Raw genomic sequence first — 14,883 nt, forward strand, 5'->3', positions numbered from 1 at the left:
GTGGTGTAGGTCTGCGCCCAGGATCCAAACCCACAAACCCAGGCTGCCAAAGCAGAGCACGCCGAACTTAACCACTACGCCACAGGGCCAGTTCCCACTCTTTTTCTTCTTAACGGCTATGTTTCTAATTTTAATGTCCATGAGAAAAAGCTGGAGTGAACCTGTTAAAGCACATGCTTCGAGGAGTATACTGCTCAGGAGGAGGCCAAAGTCATTGGTGCTGCATTACAGCACTGATGCAGCCTAGCAAAGAGCAGATCACACCAGTGTCACTGGCAAGGATGGTGCCAATCACAGGCTCACTGTCTATGCCTGCTGCTGCTCTCCCAGGGTGACGCTGACATCATAAAGGGGCACAACTGGGCGCCAGGAAAACGCTACTACAAGAAATACCTACCTGGGCCCTATTCTCAGTGTAGGGCATGGCTCTCCAGGTCAGAATCTGAGAGAGGGAGGGTAGAGGTTTGGGAGCCAGGGTACTCACAGGCCCTGCTCCCAAGCCCACCCGCTGGGCCTGGAGCTGCTCCTGTCGCCCCGCCATCCCGCCCCAGAGCCCAGGCAGCTAGGGATTGGGAATCTTTCTCTTCCCCTTCAGCAAGCAGGGAGCTCAAGTCATGAGCCTTGCTCCCCTTCCAAACCCATCTCCCTCTCTGCCTGCACATTTCCCTAAACAGATCCAGCCCTCTGGTCAGCCTCCCTGGCTTTGGGTAGTTCTGCTATGCAAATAGCTCCCAGGCTGGATGGAGAACAAGGTGAAGGGGAGGGGAATGTGGGCTGGGACACAGCAAGCACAAATTCAGAGCAGAAGGGACCAACAGAACAGTGGGTGTGGAGGGCAGACAGAGGGCTACAAGTAGTGTCTGGGAACATTTTCAAGTGGAAATTCCAGAAGGCAACTTGGCAGGAGGTATCAAGAGTCTTACAGCACACTCACGTCTTCTGACCCAGTAACCCAACTTCCAGATCAACTTAAGAACAAAATTAGAGCTACGTTACAATACACAAGGATGTCCAATGAAATACTGTTTACAACAAAAAAGGTGGCATGTCCAACAATAAACATCAAACTTTGATACATCTATGCAAAAAAGCATTAATACTGAATACATGACAGTGTACACTTTGGTTTTTTCCTGCTACCTTTCTACGCTTTCCACCTTTGTCCTTAATTATCATGCATCTCAGTTGGTGCTGCTCACCAAACACTCCTGACTCTCCTGCCAGCCACAACACAGGTGGGCACTTCCCTGGCCTCAGTTGGTGTGCTCACATGACTTGCTCTGGCAATGATGCAGCCATGCTGTTTGCCACACTGACTCCTTCCTGCTTTGGCAGTATACCGAAGCATGGAGATGAGCGCAACAGAGCAAGTTAACTGCAAGGAGCATGTGGCAGGCACTACACCCTCCCGGTCGACGCCACTAGCACCTGCGGTATACCTGTTAACTGAAAGAACCAGGCTTTTCATGGCTGATCCAACACATAAAGAAAATGACACACCATAGCCAGCAGAGACTCCAGCTCTCTACTCCAGTCCATCCCACAAACCTAGGCAGTCCTAGTCCTTAAGTAACAAGACCCCTGCTTCCTATCTGTCCTTGCCTCCCTGCCCCCTCTGGCAGTTGTTCACCCAATAAGCCTTACAGAGTTCTGTGGGGTCCACGAATCTGTGCCTCACCAAGATCTGCACCCAAAAAGAACAATGCCTCCCACAGACAGACTGCTATTTTTTAAGAGTTTCTCGGGGCTGGCCCTGTGGCCGAGTGGTTAACCACGTGCTCCTCTGCATGCGGCCCAGTGTTTCGTTGGTTCGAATCCTGGGCGTGGACATGGCACTGCTCATCAAACCACGCTGAGGCAGCGTCCCACGTGCCACAACTAGAAGGACCCACAATGAAGAATATACAACTATGTACCAGGAGCTTTGGGGAGAAAAAGGAAAAAAAAAATAAAATCTTTAAAAAGAGTTTCTGACTGCTATTAAGAATTTTGACATAAAAAGTCACTTTGAAGCATTATTAAACTCAAAATAGCTTCCTGCGATGACAGAGAATTAAAATCCAAACTTTCTCAAATCAATTCATTTAGAAAAATAAAAGATCCACCCCCACAGCTCACACCATTCACAAAATTACTCCAGGGGTGGGGGGGCATCAAACCATAAAAATATTTTAAAACATATGACATCTTTATCATTTTGGGGTGGAGAAGAGTTTCTTAAACACGACATGAAACCTAGGAACAGTGTTTATTGAAAAAATAAGAAAAATTGACAGACGTTACTAAAGAAAAACATTACAATAAAAAAGTCAAAGAGGTTGATAAATATTCGAAGCATATATAACAGACAAAAGGTTACTCATCCTTATACCAAGAATTCTCACAAATTAGGGGGCCGGCCCCATGGCTGAGTGGTTAAGTTCGCACGCTCCGCTTCGGCAGCCCAGGGTTTCACCAGTTTAGATCCTGGGTGCAGACACGGCACCCCTCATTAGGCCATGCTGAGGCAGCGTCCCACATGCCACAACTAGAAGGACCCACAAATAATATATACAACTATGTACTGGAGGGATTTGGGGAGAAGCAGGAAACAAAAGAATTCTCACAAATCAAAAGAATCCAAACAACCCAAGAAGAAAAGAGGACATAAACCAGCAATTCTGCAAGAAATACAAATGATGGATAACATCAAGAATGCTCAACCTTGTTGATAAAGAGATACAAAATAAAATGAGGAAACGACTGTTTAGCAGGTTAGCGAAGATCAAAAAGGCTGATGATGTTCAGGCCCAGTAAGGCTGCCGGGGAGGGGGAACCCTACCTACACATGAGGTAAGTAAAGCCAGCTACTGCTCTGAAGGATGATGTGGCACACTACCCACCACAACTCTAATGTGCACTGATCAAGGAACTCCATTTTTAGGGATCATTCATGGAAATGCACAACTGTCCAAGTATGTTCCTTATAATATTATTTATAATATCAAAAATTGCCAACAATGTAAATGCCCACCTATAGGGGATTTTAACAAAATCTGGTATAGCCACCCCTTAAAGGCAGCCACTAAAAAAAGAAGGGAGAAATTTGTACATACTGAAATTATATATCTTGAGTAAAGTTGAAGATACGTATAGCATATACACGTATATGTATACATGTGCAGTGGAACATATGTTTTTAAAAATTCAATATGACTACATGTATATAAGTGTATATGTATTTCTCTATGTCTGTACACATTAAAAGACACATCTTTGGCCAACCACAGCTGTGTGGTGTAAGGGAGCACGTCAGACTGCTCACTGATGAACTACCAGCATCTAGAACAGAGCCTGGCACCTCAGAGATACTCAGTAGGTACTTGGGTGAGTAAACAGGAGAGTGAGAGAAAAGCAGAGGAGGAGTAAATTACTAAAGTATTAGCATGCTGGAGACCAAGACTGAAGACACAGAGAGAGCCAGGGCTCAGGGCGCCAATTACACCCCACTGGAGAGTTCCTGCATCGCCCTGAAGGGAGAGGCTGGCAATCACAGGTGCCCGGGCTAAATCCAGACTAAAGACAGTTTGTTTATTCTGTACAATGGGGTCTGCTGTTTGGATTTATTTCATTCAATATCTTTAAATCAGGAGATTTCACATAAAATCCTAAGTTGTCAGCTTCATTCATTAAAAATTCAAAATACTGGCGACACTGGGCCACATCTCACCAGGTAACAAACAGCCAGCTGGAGCTGAGCAGAGGCTCTAAGCCACCCCACTCACTGCTGTCATGGTGCCCCATGAGGCCAAAGCCAAGGGCCTTGTGCTGTTCAGCACCCAGGGAGCACTGCTGTGACAGGGGAGAAGTGTTTCTCCACAGCCACATCACTGCCAAGAGAGCACTTCGAAAGGGAAGAAGCCCCCATGTCCGAGGCACAGGCAGTGTCTGGGCCAACAGCCCCCTGCAGGCCATGAGGAAACACAGGGTAGAAACGGAGGATGGGCACAGCCTGCCGAAAATAAGGAATGGTCCACAACTTCCAAACACACATCTCCACCACAGTCACCAGCAAAAACCAGAATCTAGGCTTGCTCTTCCTAACTAAGGCCACAATCCACCAAAACACTGGGGGCTGGCCAGGCGGCGCAGCAGTTAAGTTCTCATGTTCCGCTTCTTGGCGGCCCGGGGTTCGCCAGTTCAGATCCCAGGTGCGGACAAGGCACCCTTGGCACACCACGCTGTGGTAGGCGTCCCACATATAAAGTAGAGGAAGATGGGCACGGATGTTAGCTCAGGGCCAGGCTTCCTCAGCAAAAAGAGGAGGACTGGCAGTAGTTAGCTCAGGGCTAATCTTCCTCAAAAAAAAAAATAGAGAAAACACTCTAAGTATCTCTCTACAAGGCTGCTCTCCAGTACCAAATTAAATGTTTGGTTCAACTCACTCTCTCCTAGTCTATATTTATGAATGGGATTTCCTATTGAAAAAAATCAGTAAAACGAAGCGTAACACAAACATAAAACTAAGTTGAAATATCACTTCTCATCTATCAGACTAACAAAAATTCAAAAGCCAGACAACACACTCTGTTGATGAGGCTGTGGGGAACCAGGCCCTCTCAACTCTGCTGTGGGATATAAACTGTCCAACCCTACAGAGGAGATCTGGCACCATTTAACACCATGAATATGAAAGTACATAAGCACAAAGTTTATTCACTATGGCATTACTCACAAATGCAAAATAAGGGAAATAACTATATGTCCACATTTAAGAGACTGATTGACTACACCATGGTACATTCATTCAGTGGAGCACTATGCAGCTGTACAAAAGAATGAACAAGATCTCCATGAACTGATAAACAGCCATTTCCAGAACACATACTGTTAAGTCAAATGAGCAAACTGCAAAAAACTATATATGGGATACTACCCTTGTATGAGAAAGGAAGAAGACAGACAGACGGATACATAGAGATGTATCTTTCTTGCATTCTTTTTTACAAAAATAAAGAGATACGTACATATCTGCACATTTTTTTCTTAAAAATATATTTCCTACTTATGTCCACTAAAAAAGTCTAGAAGGAATGACACCCCATAAACATCTTACTTTTGCAAAAAAGGAACTCAGAAAGAATAAGCCGGAAACAAATGAGGCTGGTGATGTACAGGGAGTGACGTGAATAGAGGGGCAGGGCAGGGAAGAAAGTGATACTTTTTTTTTCTTTTTTGAGGACGATTAGCCCTGAACTAACATCTGCTGCCAACCCTCCTCTTTTTGCTGAGGAAGACTGGCCCTGAGCTAACATCCATGCCCATTTTCCTCTACTTTTTATGTGGGACGCCTACCACAGCATGGCTTGACGAGCAGTGCCATGTCCGCACCCGGGATCCGAACCGGCGAACCCCGGGCGACAGAAGCAGAACGTACGAACTGAACCGCTGCACCACCGGGCCAGCCCCCAGAAAGTGAGACTTCTGAGTAACCATGTTGTGTCATCACGAATTTAGGAATCATGTGAAAGTGTTACACATTCAAAAAACAAAATTAAATCGATAGTATAAAGAACTCCCTAAAACTGAATACAAACAAAAACAAAAATAATCTAACTCTTTAAAGGACAGCACAGTCCCCAGCAGAACGGCGAAGGAAGGGTCTCGGAACAACCCCATGGTGCTGGATGAGAACGGGCAGCATCAACATAGGGCTTTCCTCCCTAAAACACATCTCCTAACTCTGCCTACTGAAATGGCCTAAAAGTAACAACATCCTACGGGAAGGGAGGAAACCCAGGGGCAGCGAGGCTAAGGCAAGACGACAAGCAGCAACAGAGACAGCCTGGCCCAGGGCAGTGATGGAAGACAGAGAAAGAAGGGGAAGAGACACTGAAGATGGTGGTTCCCCACCGTTTTAACCATCTCCATCTTTGAACAAATAAAGTCATGCCCTAGTTTAGCTAATTTAAATAATCTTAAATTTTAAACTAAAGTTAATGATGGGGGCTAGCCCCATGGCACACTGGCTAACTTCGCACGTTCCTCTTCTGCAGCCCAGAGTTCGCCAGTTTGGCTCCTGGGTGAGGACCTACACATCGTTTGTCAAGCCATGCTGTGGCAGGTGTCCCACATATGAAGTAGCGGAAGATGGGCACAGACATTAGCTCAGGGCCAGTCTTCCTCAGCAAAAAAGAGAGGGGTTGGCAGCAGATGTTAGCTCAGGGCTAATCTTCCTCAAAAAAATAAATAAATAATAATAAAGTTAATGATGAGACTAAAATCAAATCAAGGGAGTAAGATTAAGTCACACTTTTTTAAACCTGGACTCTCTACAATCAGAGAGACACTGATACACATTTCACTGACACTTGTGAAAACTAGCAAACAGGTGAGACTGGCAGTCCTGGTAAACGGCCAGAGAGGGCTTAGGGTAGGCCAAGATGAAGGGAGATGCTCAGGGCACCCGGTGAGCTGTGTCTCCAGCGGTCCACACAGAGCAGGCCTGTGCGCAGCTGAAATGTGCTCAGTGTTCGCAGAGGGAGTCTGAGGCCCTTGAGATCCAGGCACCACCACCATGTTGCAGTTTTGTGAGAAAGCAGCTCAAGGCGAGTCAAGGCTGGGATGGAGAATGAACCCCACCAGCACAGCAGCAGCAGCTACACACAAACACCTTCACCTCAAACATTCCACGTCTAGCCACATGAAACCCTCTTTTCCCAAAAAAGCACTACCATCCTCCAGAAGCTCCCTCTGCAGAGAATGCTCTCTGCCCTCCAAGTGCACATTGGGACTGTGGGGCTTCAGGGAATACAAAGACCAGGTTCCAGTCACAGACCCCGGAGGCCGAGATGGGCAACCACAAACTCCCTAACAGAAGGAAGCGTTAATTCCCACACAAGATATGCACTCAGATATAAAGAAACCTGAGGGAGGAGGGGTAGAGAGAGAAAGCACCAACAGAATTCACTGCCAGGAAACGGAGGGTGGACAGACCCTGCACAGGAAGACACCACGCTGCCAGAGTGGGACATCCAACCTCACACAGGGCCCCTGGCACAAATGCATCCTTCCTTGAACAGCCTCAAGCTTTCCCACCTCCAACTTGACTCCCTCCCTTTCATTTCTACCTACCAAAACCAAGGTCTACATCAAACCTCACCCCCTGCATGAGCCTATCCCTCCTCTAACTCACAGCGTGTGAAGTCTATCCTCAGTATCCACTATAATTATTAATTACCCTGTGTGACTAGATCTCTACCAAATCCAGCTGCCTTACAAAAAAATCTCTGCATTATTTACTCAAAAAGTATTTACCAAGCACTTACTCCATCACACGCTATTTGAAGCACTGGGGGTGCAAGAGTGAACAAAGCATAGTCCAAGAGGCGGGGCCGTCAAGCAATAACAAGTCAGTGAGTGCCAGACCATAAGCGCAATGGTAAAGCTCAGGCAAGGAAAGGGATGCAGCTGGTGAGCAAGGTGCCAGTTACGCAGGAGCCTCCATGAAGGGGGACTTCTGAAGACAGACCTCACAGAGTGAGAGTCAGACCCCTGACTACGTAGGGACCTGACGTTCCAGGCAGGACAACACATGCCCAGACCTTGAGCATGTAGCTGGAGCCAAGGGACAAGGAGTGGGGTGCAGGGACATGAGATCACAGGGGCAGCAGGAACCTGCTCACAAGCAGCTTCACAAACTATCTTTAAGAACTTTGGCTTTTTTTCTGAGGGAGATAAGAAACCCTGGAAAGCTTTGAGCAAAGAAGTGCATGACCTGATTTCTGTTTTAAAAACATCACCCAGATGCTATGTTCAGAGTCAACTGCAGAGCAGCTCAAGAGAGCAGAGAAGAGGTCGTTGGAATAACCCAGATGAGAGACAACATGTAGGGTGTGAACTGCTGCTGTAGCCAAGGAGACAGTGAGGAGCAGTCAGGTATGAGATCAATTTTGACAGTACTGACAGATCAGATTTAGAATCTGGAAGGAATGCAGAGATCACACAAGGAGTTCTGATCTGAGCAACTGGAAGAATGGAGGTGCTTTCGACTGCGATGCAATAGTAAGAAGCAAGTTTCACACAAGTAAATGTGGCAGTTTGGAATGGGAAGATCCAGCCAGGAGATACACATTCAGGACATGTTGACACGTGACCGACAGTCATGACGCAGAATGAGATCCCCTGGATGAAGAGACCAGGGCAAGTCTGAGGAGTGGCCTGAAGCATTATATCTACAGGTAAGGGAGATGAGAAGGAACCATCACGGAGACTAGGGGTAGCAGCCAGCAAGACAAAAGGAGAACAGTGTGGCGTCTCAGTGCCATAGCGAGACAGTGTTTGAAGGAAGCCATGGATAGTCCGGTCAAAGGCTGCCCACAGCAGGTCTTGGCAATGTGGCTGCACCAGTAACCCCAAGAGCAGCTGCTTCAGAGGAGAGGTGAGACCAAAAGCCTAACTGAGGTTAGTTCAAGAGAAACGGGAAAGAGAGAAAACAGTGACATGGAGTACATGATTCCTTGCCATTCCGGTATAAAAAGAAGTTAAGACCTAGAAATGACAGCTGGAGTTTCTATGTTGATAAGAATACTTTGGAGAGAAGATAAACTTAAGACAAGGCAAGAAAATTAAAACCACGGCTTTGAGTAGGCAAGAAATGGTGGATCAAATACAAGAGGTTAAATAACGGTTCACAAATACTACAACACTAACAGCAATTACTGTACAGGGTTTAAGGGCACATGATCATGCTAACCATATGCTTTTAAAAGCACAAAGTTCCATTATACAATCCCAATTATAAAAAAAAAAATTTACATGGATAGAACAAGAGACCATAAAGAAGCTGTTTATCTTTGGGTGACAGAAAATGATTTACAGTTTAAAATATACTTTTACACTTTTCCCAACTATTCAAAGGGCATATTTATTGGCTCCACCAAGAAAGTTACAAAACCATTTAACTGCACATATCATTAAAAAATGCCATCAGAAAATACAACAAAGAGAATGAAACCCATCTACAATCCCAGGAATAACACTATCAGCACTCTGCTATGCTCTTTTTCTCTGACTGATAAGATGACATCTGAGCAGAGAGCTGAGGGCTGCAGATCTCTGCGGGACAAGCGTTCCGGGCGCAGCGAACAGCCAGCGCAAAGGCCCGGAGGCCTTCTGAGGAGGGCAGGCGGGCCAGGGAGGGGGCTGGAGACCGGAACGCTCCGAATGCCCGGCTGTGCTGGGGTTGAGAGCTGGGTCTGAATTCGCCCCAGGTGTCCCTCGTCGACTGCTTTGACAAGTCACTGTCCCCCGGCACCTGATCCCCGCTGCGAAGGCGGGAGGGCCTCGCGCGGACAGCCAACGCAGGGGGATGCCCACCCTGTCCAAAGAGTCGGGCATCGAAACCCAAGAACCAAACCCAAATAAAGCGCCGGACCCGCGGCTGACCTCAGCCCCGCGGCGCGAAGACCGCGCGCGGCGCCCCGCGGAGCGGCCGACTCGGGGTCCGCAGAGCCCCGGCGCTCCCGGCGGCGTCTCCGCGCAGAGCCGGCCGGATGCTCACACCAGCTCCGCGCGGGCCCCCACCCGGTCCACGCGCCGGGAGGCTCCCGGGGGGCCGCTCGACCCCGCCCCCGCCCCACAGCCCGCCTCCCCGCCGCCCCACAGCGCACACGGCGGCCGCGGCCTGCTCTCGTGCGACGCCCGGAGCCGGCGGGGAGACGGCGGGCCCCTCGGCGCGGCCCCCCGGGAGCTCCCCGCGCCCGCGCCCCGCCGCGCCCCCACCTACCCGGGGCCTGGGCCGCGTTCCGGCCGCGTCGGGCTGGGGATTGGGGCCTGGCGTCCGGGACGAGGCGGCGCCTCTCCGCTCGGCGCATCCGGGGCCGCGGGCGGACGAAGCGGCGGCGCGCCCGCTACGGCGAGCCGGAAAGGACGCGCCCGCGCCCGCAGCTGCGCGTCGGCGGCCGGCGTGACGTCAGCGGGGCGGGAGGCGTCGAGACGGCCGGGAGGGCTAGAGAGGCCGTGCGAGGGCGCGGGCTGATGGGTCCGCGGCGGACCGGGGGCGTTGCGCGAGGGGCGTTGCGAGGGCGGGGCGCGGCCGTGCGCTCGCTCCTCCCGCGGGAGCGCGCGGTGGGCTCGGCTGCCGGTCCGGGAGGGGTCGGTGAGCCGCCCGCCCCCGAAGGCGGGGTCAGGTGCTGGCTGCGGTGGCAACAGGCCGGCGCCGCGACCGCGGGCGCCCGGACGGAGGGTCGGGGCGGAGGGCGGGCTGCGGCTCGGGGCCGCGGGCTGGGAGCCGAGCAGAGGGCGTGCAGCGCGGGAAGCCGTCTCCCTCGAAAGTGGCTTGGCTTTTCAACGAGCGGGGCTGGGAACTGGGCGTCCGCCTGGAGAACAGTGAGGGTGCACCCCACCTCTCACCACGGGCGCGTGTGAACTCAAAATGGATCAAAGACCTAAATGCAAGCGCTAGAATTACGCAATTCTAACATGAAAACATGCGTGTAAGGGCCACCCCGTGGCCGAGCGGTGGAGTTCGCGCGTTCTGCTTCCCCGGCCCAGGGTTTCGCGGGTTCGGATCCTGGGCGCGGACACGGCCGGCACCGCTCATCAAGCCACGCTGAGGAGGCGTCCCACATGCCACAACTAGAAGGACCCACAACTAGAATACACAACTATCTACTGAGGAGCTTTGGGGAGAAGAAGAAGAAAAAAGAAGATTGGCAACGGCTGTTAGCTCAGATGTCAATCTTTGAAAAAAAATAAAACAAAACAAAAAACATGCTTGTAAATGTCCAGGACCTTGGATTAGGCGGTGGTTTCTTAAACATGACACCAAAAGCACAAGTAACAAAAGAAAAAATAGATACATTAGACATCATCAGAATTAAAACCTTCGGGGGCTGGCCCCGTGGCCGAGTGGTTAAGTTCGCGCGCTCCGCTGCAGGCGGCCCAGTGTTTCGCTGGTTCGAATCCTGGGCGCGGACATGGCACTGCTCATCAAACCACGCTGAGGCAGCGTCCCACATGCCACAACTAGAAGGACCCACAACGAATATACAACTATGTACGGCGGGGTCTTTGGGGAGAAAAGGAAAAAAATAAAATCTTTAAAAAAAAAAAAACTTCTGTGCTTCACATGGCACTATTAAGAGAAGAAAACCCACAGGATGGGAGAAAATAATTTGCAAATCATATATCAGAAAAGGGACTTGTATCCAGAATAGATAAAGAATTTACAACTCATCAATTCTAAGAAATAATTTTAAAATGGGCAAAGGACTTGACCAGATGCGCCTCCAAAGAACATGTACAAATAAGCACATAAGATGTTCAACATCATTAGGGATCAGCGAAATACAAACTAAAACCACAACGAGATACCACTTCATCCACTGCGATGGCTAGAATCGAAAAGTCAGATAATAACAGGTGTCGGTGAGGATGTGGAGAAATCCAAACACTCATACACTGCTGGCAGGTATTTAAACGGATGCAGCCACTTTGAAAAACAGTTTGGCAGTTCCTCAAAAAGTTAAACATAGAATTAATATATGACCCAGGAACTCTACTCCTAGGTATATACCCAAGAGAATTAAAAACATATCCACACAAATATTTTTAGCATTACTAATAATAACCAAAAAAAATGGAAACAACCCAAATATCCATCAGCTGATGAATGGATAAACGAAATGTGGCCTATCCATATAATGGGATAGTATTCAGCCCAAAAAGCAGGGGTTGAAATATTAACACATGGTACAACATGGATGAACCTTGAAAACATTATGCTAAGTGAAAGAAGTCAGACACAAAAGGCGCCATATCTTAAGATTCCATTTATATAAAATGTACAGAACAGGTAAATCCATAGAGACGGAAAGTAGATGAGCAGTTGCCAAGGGTTGGGGGAGGGGGTAGGGAGTGACTATAACTGGATGTGGGGTTTCCTTTTGGGGTTGATGAAAATGTTGTGAAATTATGTAATGCTGATGGTTGCACAACTTTGTGAACTTACTAAAAACCAATGAATCGTGCCCTTTGAAAGGATGAGTTTTATGGTTTGTGAATTATAGCTCAAGAAAAAATTCAATCTTTTTTTAAAAAAAGAAATGTAGGTTAAAGTGATCAACTCCTCAGCAAAATATAGGTGCAAATGCCCTCTCTAATATTAAACACACTGAAAATTGTAAAAAGAAGAAAGTTTGGCTGTAAAAGGGAGATGAGAGGGGCAGTTGGAAGAGGATAAAATCAGTTGGCTAAAAGGGGAGTGACTTCACCTTTGGTTTTTTCCCTTTTTCTTTTTTTGAGGAAGATTAGCCCTGAGCTAACATCAGCTGCCAATCCTCCTCTTTTTGCTGAGGAAGACTGGCCCTGAGCTAACATCTGTGCCCATCTTCCTCTACTTTATATGTGGTACGCCTGCCACAGCATGGCTTGACAAGCAGTGCCATGTCTGCACCCGGGATCCAAACTGGCAAAACCCGGGCCACTGAAGCGGATGTGTGCACTTAACCACTGTGCCACCAGGCCGGCCCCCATGACGTCATATTTGTAAGGGCTGATAAGAGGGCTCTTTCAACCTTCATTCCTCCCTCCTACTTGGAAAAGTTGGAAAGTTAAAAACTGCAACTGCCAGAGTCTCCCAGTCAAAGTCCCAGCTGAGCCGTAGGCCTCCTGCTCACTGCATTTGTGCAAGACTAGGGGTAGTCTTGTTCCTCCCACTCCTGGCTGTGCTTTCTGCCCACAAGCAGGGCTGACAAACGCAAATCTCTCCTGCAAGGGAAGTCCAGTGTCGTGTGGCCACCAACTCGGAGCCAAGGACAGTGGTGGCTTCTTAACCTGAACCTCTCACCCTGGGCCACGGCTCTGGGCTGCTCATCACACAGCTCCAGGCATGGGGCCGTTGGTGGTGGCTCCAGGTCCTCCCGTCCCCCCGACTCCATAGGCAGTGTCAGAAACAGGAGGCGCCTTGGTGGGTCAGTTCTGGGTCATTCTGGGAGTCATTCCAGGAGGCCCAATCCAACACCAGGTCCTTCAGCCCCTCCAGCAGTTTGTAAGCCCCAAGTTTCCTGTAGACAACACCTGCCTGACTAAACACACAGAGTGGTTTCTGTCTCCAGAGCCAGACTGTGACAATTTCCCTCTTAGACCCTCTCTAACTGTAGTTTCAATACACAGACCAAAACTGTCTGAAAGATCTTCCCACCGTCTCCTGGATGGCTGATCGTGGGCATGGAGCAGGGCAGCTGGGGCCATGGAGCTCCTCCCTCGTCCCAGGGAGCCGGGTCCCGACAGGGAAAGCAAGTGTGGGCTTGGGCCCTGCTTGCCCGCCTGCATCCTTGGGAGACACTGCTCTTGTTTAAATCAGCCAGAGTTGGCATCAGATGCTGACAACTGACACCCTGTCCACACAGACCCCTGACCCTAAGTTTCTGTGGCCTGCCACGCTCAGGGAAGGAGCAGGCGACCCACGGAAAGGCCGTCCCAAAGATCAAAGATCAGGTTTGCTCCCCTGGTGTTTTGGATAGTGAGGGACAGGCACCATCATACATCCTTGGCAGGAATCCCGTTCTGAACCACTTCTGTGGAGCACAAGGGCTGTCAAAATTAGGGAGCCGTTAGAGACCCATCGGACCGCTGATTCTGTGTCTGGGGATACTTCCACATGTGAACAAGGATGTGTAGGGATGGTCGTTGTTTGTAAAATCGTAAGACTGGACAAATGTCTACCAGCAGGCTGAACAGTGTGTGGACCATCTACACAGCGAGCCACCAGCAAGAACGATGCAGACCTTCATGATAGCAAGGAACTGCTAAGCTGAGAAAGGCAAGAGTCAGCGTGTACTGTAAGCCGCCATCCTTGTGAAGAGAGGGGCTAAACACGCCCACACAGGCACAAGCTCTCCGGAAGAAGCCGCAAGAAACTACTAAGAGTGAGCCTCTGGAGAGAGACTCTGGAAATTAAGGAGGGAAGGCAACTTCTCTTTTTCGTACTGCTTTTCCAAGTACATATATCATTTTAAAATATGACAAGGGGTCCGGCTGCTTCGGTGGCCCGAGTTCACAGGTTCAGATCCCGGGTGTGGACCTACTCCACTCATCAGCCCTGCTGTGGTGGCACCCCACAGGCAAAGTGGAAGAGGACTGGCACCAATGTTAGCTCAGGGCCAATCTTCCTCAAGCAGAAAAAAAGGAGGATTTGCAAAAGATGTTAGCTGAGGGTGAATCTTCCTCAAGCAAAAAAAGAGGAGGATTGGCAACAGATGTTAGCTCAGGGTGAATCTTCCTCAGAAAAAGTTAAAAAAATAATAATAAAAAAATAAAATATCAGATACCTGTGGATCCTTCAAGGTGCTCTGTGTGTCACCCATTAAGCACCTGGGGCCATGAGGAGTGGCCTAGTACAGTGGCTTGACTGACCCTCGAACCAAGACCATATAGCCTTTCATGGGGAGAACCCCCACAGTCCTAGCATTTATTATGCTACATTCTGCCCTGGGAAGTGACTTAAAAAACCCTGTCTAGCGGCCAGCCCAGTAGCGCAGCGGTTAAGTGCACACGTTCTGCTTCTCGGTGGCCCGGGGTTCACCAGTTTGGATCCCGGGTGCAGACATGGCACCGCTTGGCAAGCCATGCTGTGGTAGGCGTCCCACATATAAAGTAGAGGAAGATGGGCATGGATGTTAACTCAGGGCCAGTCTTCCTCAGCAGAAAGAGGAGGATTGGCTGCAGATGTTAGCTCAGAGCTAATCTTCCTCAAAAAAAAAAAGAGCCATGTCTAGGAGTGCGTCTGGTAGCACAGCGGTTAAGTTCACACACTCCACTTCGGCGGCCCAGGGTTCACCGGTTCGGATCCCAGGTGTGGACCTACGCACTGCCTAACAAGCCATGCTGTGGCGGCATCCC

The 14,883-nt window shown here is 49.3% G+C and overlaps 1 protein-coding gene across 19 annotated transcripts in view; it reads right to left on the reverse strand.

Annotated features, from left to right (window-relative positions):
* LOC106843859 (E1A-binding protein p400) overlaps positions 1-9,944 on the reverse strand; it is a 120,040-nt gene extending 110,096 nt beyond the window's left edge. For 10 of the 19 annotated variants that reach the window (XM_044776107.2, XM_044776110.2, XM_044776106.2 and 7 more), the window contains exon 1: positions 9,767-9,904. The gene's annotated coding sequence lies outside the window, so the exon portion shown is untranslated. Of the gene's footprint in view, positions 1-9,766 lie in introns of all 19 variants that reach the window. The other 9 variants (XM_044776109.2, XM_044776104.2, XM_044776111.2 and 6 more) reach the window with 6 other exon arrangements.
* Between the last annotated feature and the right edge of the window lie 4,939 nt (positions 9,945-14,883).

The sequence above is a fragment of the Equus asinus genome, chromosome 8 (genome assembly GCF_041296235.1).
Source record: "Equus asinus isolate D_3611 breed Donkey chromosome 8, EquAss-T2T_v2, whole genome shotgun sequence".
In the NCBI taxonomy this organism is placed as follows: domain Eukaryota; kingdom Metazoa; phylum Chordata; class Mammalia; order Perissodactyla; family Equidae; genus Equus; species Equus asinus.